This window comes from Pogona vitticeps, chromosome 6 (genome assembly GCF_051106095.1).
Source record: "Pogona vitticeps strain Pit_001003342236 chromosome 6, PviZW2.1, whole genome shotgun sequence".
NCBI classification, from domain to species: Eukaryota; Metazoa; Chordata; class Lepidosauria; order Squamata; family Agamidae; genus Pogona; species Pogona vitticeps.
The window spans coordinates 26,041,202-26,045,654 of NC_135788.1; positions in this window are offsets into that span (position 1 = coordinate 26,041,202).

Below are 4,453 nucleotides of genomic sequence, written 5' to 3' on the forward strand. Positions count from 1 at the left end.
AGCCCTCCCACCTCCGTCCCCCTGGTGGGCGAACCACAGAAAGCCATTCCCTCTCTCTCTCTCTCCGGCCCTCCCGCCCCCGATGAGATGAGGTAACGGAGCAAAGGAGGCGGCAGTAACGAGCATGAACCAAGAAGCAACGAGGGGGAACGGTCCGCGTTCCATGTGAATAGCAACGAGAGGCAGTGTTGTGGCTCCAGGGACCCGGCCCTTTCGTTAGGCAAAGCGAGGCTGCTTGGGGCAGTCAACTGGGGTTACCAGAAAAGGGCAGCAAATTGTTACTTGAAGGTTTCCTGTTGGTAGCCAACGAATTCTCGCTTTATTTTCTTATTTAAGAGTTACGTTGCGTCCTTCAGTTACCTCAAAGGGACCCATGCGGCTCTCCTCCTCCCTTCTTTATCCTCTCAACCCAACCCACCCACCCCTGTAATGCAAGCTTTGGTTAGGTGATGGTGGTACCTTTTGCTATTCAGTTTTAGGCAGCAAAATCTACTGAAGGACTCCCCTATCCACGGGATCAATTATCCATGGTTTCACTTATCCATGGTCTGAAAATATTAAAAGAAAAGAAATCCTTTGTCAAACTGCTATCGCACTGTCCCATCTAAAGGGTGACCTAAGTAAGTCAGACAGAGGATGTGGTGACTGTTGGTCCAGAGTCACACAATACCAAAGCCGAAGCAAGCATGCAGGATTTTTAGACTTCCGGAGGTGTTTTTGGCCAATAATGTCCATTGGTCTCAGCTAGAATTATCAGCATAAAAGGATTGTAGGAGTTGTAGCCCCGAACATCTGGCAGGCTGATGGTTCCTTGTGGTGGAGTATCCCTGCTTGTCTAAATGCTAGCTTCAGCATGTCCTTGTGTGACTGAGTTTAAGATTACCAGCCTTAATTAGTTTATTTATTTATTTACAAGATATTTTAGCCATGCCATTACCAGTGGTCTCTGAGTGGCATACAACAATATTAAAACTTTAAAATCATTAAAACCATTAAAAGTAGGTAATATTGTAATAATACCCTCTATTAAAAATAGTCATTAAAACATTAATATTAATAAATCCTGCTGCTCATATGGCCAGCTAAAGAATACTATTTAATTAAAATGCTGGCTAAACATAAAGGTACCAAGAAACCAAAAGTGTTGGAGCCATGCGGATCTCTATAAGGAAAGCATTCCAAAGTTGGATGAAAATATAAAGTCAATTGAGTTGTTCAGTGTGTATTGGTTTTTTAAAAAATTAGGAATTCACCCACCAAGATGAGAGGTTTTACAGCAAAGTCGAAACAGTTCACTCAGAGCTAAGCAGATGTGTTGACTAATGAAAGTGAAACATCTGGAGGAGGGAAAAAGAACAGGGATAGCATAGGAATCATCTTCACATGCAGTAAGATGGGGTTTTTTGGAGTGGGCTGGTGTGAGCTAAATAGGGTTGCTTGGGGACAGGTGAAGATTCAATATACCATTTGATCTGATCCTCAGAGGATATATCAGAGCAAGCAATTGTATTTGTCCAGATCCTTCTGGCTGGAATTTCTAATATAGTGAAGTGGCTTAATAAGCAAGCCACTTCAGGATAATTTTTTGACATAAGGCAGAGGAAGTAAAAGAAAATTAGATTGCATGTGCTACATGTTATAGGGGGGAAAATAAAACATTTGCCCTATCTTAAACATCCGGTTGAGAAACTTCCCGCAGCCAAATCTGTGGATTAATAATAATAATAATAATAATAATAATAATAATAATAATAATAATAATAATAATAATAATAATAATAATAATAATAATAATAATAATAATAATAATAATAATAGGTGCAGCATATCAGCAATGGTCTACTTCAGTCTTTAAAAAACCCCACCACTTCCTCTGCCCCTCCACTGAAAAGCAAAAAAAAGTATTCGATTTGTTGATATCCTGAAGTGTTTCACTTACGGTGTTGTTTGACGTGATCAAAAATTCAAACTGGATGGAGCCTTGATAGCAAGAAGGCTCACTTTTGGTCCATTCCCAATGATCCCATGCTCTGGAAACACTAAACCAGAGCAATCCCGTCCACACCAAAAGAGTAGACAGAATCTCAGAAAGGTGTGGGAAGGAATGCTCTGAGGATGATTTGGTTCGCTCTGGTGATTATGTCGTGTAATCGCTGAAGGAGCAAACCAACCCATCCCCACAGCCAACCAAACAGCAGGCTTAATGCTTGTCTGACTACATCCATAGAAAAGGGTTTAGTTGGCTGGCTTGGGAGCTCCCTACACACATGCATTTTCTTGTAGGCCTGAGATTGGTACACTGATATTAAATGAAACTTTGCTTTTTACTCTTGTGTTATATTACAACTAAGCTGGCTGGGACAACTGAACCACAGCAGCCATTTCCTGGCCCATTTCTGTCTTTTTAAGAGGTGGCTGGAATGTAAATAGTAGATGACCTGCAGTTAAAAGCAATGTTGACAACCTTTGTTGTGTTTCTATTGTTATTTTTGCATGTGCCTCTGAACCTTTGTGATTATGTGAAGGGGAAACAATATTATTTTAAGTTAGTCACTCATACATACTTCCTGTCTATTATGATGTAACCTTTGGGTTCTTCGTTGAAAAGCAAAGTATTACAAAAATATATTTTTAAAAATCCTGTTCGGGTCATGGTTAAATGTATGGGTGCAGTACAAGAGCCTGTCACTTGGCACTATCTGAAGCCTTTGTGCGTATCACACAGTTAGCTTAATCAGTATTTGGATGACTTCCATCTGCAAAAAAAAACCTAGATGTTTCTCCTTCAGTACATTCCCATATGCTGGCTGATGTTTGTATCCTTCAGGGTTAGAGTCAGACAGCTGCTTCAGCAGAAAAAAAAAATCAGAAATAGTGCCAAATTAAACACAGAAGTACCGTAATGTCTTTGGGATGGGTGATTATTTAACCTTTATGTTTAAATTATTATCGTGCAATTAAATTTTAACCATCTTACGTAGATTTTAGTAGCAGCTATCTCTGAAATGGGAGGCATAATTGAAGAATGTTTGATCCAGATTTAGTCCTGTTAAGAAGAAGCCTATGAAATATAATTGACTCTAACCATGTCTACATTTCAACCCAGTCCTGTACATATAAAGGGTATTCTTTGATTTCCATGAATATTCCATGAATATTGCTGATATTTCTTTTCGAGTAATATTCCTTTTCGAGTAAGACACAGCAATCGTTTTGCTTTTGTAACTTTATTGTCCTTTTGTAACCTCAAGACAACAACAGTGTGCTCTATATGGGGGCTGCCTTCTCTTCTGATGAGGCATGTTATTGAGAGTAATTTATCTAGACTTTCATCCTCAACAGTGGTTTTTAGTGGGGTTCAGGGAAAAATTTAATTACTGGGTTTAACTATAAAAGCAGAGGTGTTGTAGTGCAATGCTGTACACAAAGGTAAGTTCCACTGGACTTCATCTGGGTAAGTATACAAATAGAATTGCAATCTTAAAGTGGTAAGAAGTGAGTAATTAAAAAAAAGTGCTCAAGTCCCATCCAAAAAACTTTGAGTTACAGTAGAGGAGATTTTCCATGTTTTGTTTTGAGAGTCTGTGCAGTATGCATGTTATGATCTAATTGACGTGGATTTCAAATCCCAACTCAGCTGTGAAGTTCCCTGGGTGATATTTGTATAATCACTCCTCAGATTGTGCTCTCACTTTATTGTGAGGGTGTGACAAACCCAGACCTACTGGGATATGTCACCCAGTTACACTAAGCTGCCACCAACCATTCCCTATAATAAGTCACACAGACCAGGGATGGATTTTTAAACAATAAAAGAATAAGGTTTATTTTAAATACAAACAGGGTAAATAAAACAATCAGGTGAATAAAATAAAGTAACGTGGCTTATTCTCACACACACAAGCATACAGTTTGGTTCACCTAGAACCTTTAACTTAAAGCACAGACCCTGAACCCATCAGTTCTGGCTAACCAACAGACCCCTGAACCTTTCAGGCTGGTACTCTGACACACAGTAGTACCCTGTCAGACACCCAGACTCCCACAACAGCTTCTTCTTCCCCAGCTGCTGCTTCGTCCCAACCCAGTGTCTCACAGTCTGTCTCAGCATCTCATAAACTCTCCACACAGGCATCACATATTTATACAGTACAGCCCCTCCTCCTGATGTCCCGCCTTCCACTCCCCATAGGATGGAACTTTCCCTCCAAACCCATGACAGACAGGTAACATCAGTGCTGTTATGTAACACCTCCCCTCTTTAAAAGTTGTTTTGTAGGGGGAAAGCTAAAAGTGCTTTTCACCAAAAAAACAACCTGCATAAAATACACAACAACATTTATACATACCAGATAATACTTACATATACTTACACTCCAAGTTAAACATAGCAAATAGGCATTTCAAACATTTACCATATGCATTACATCAATTTTACCTTTATTAATACAAA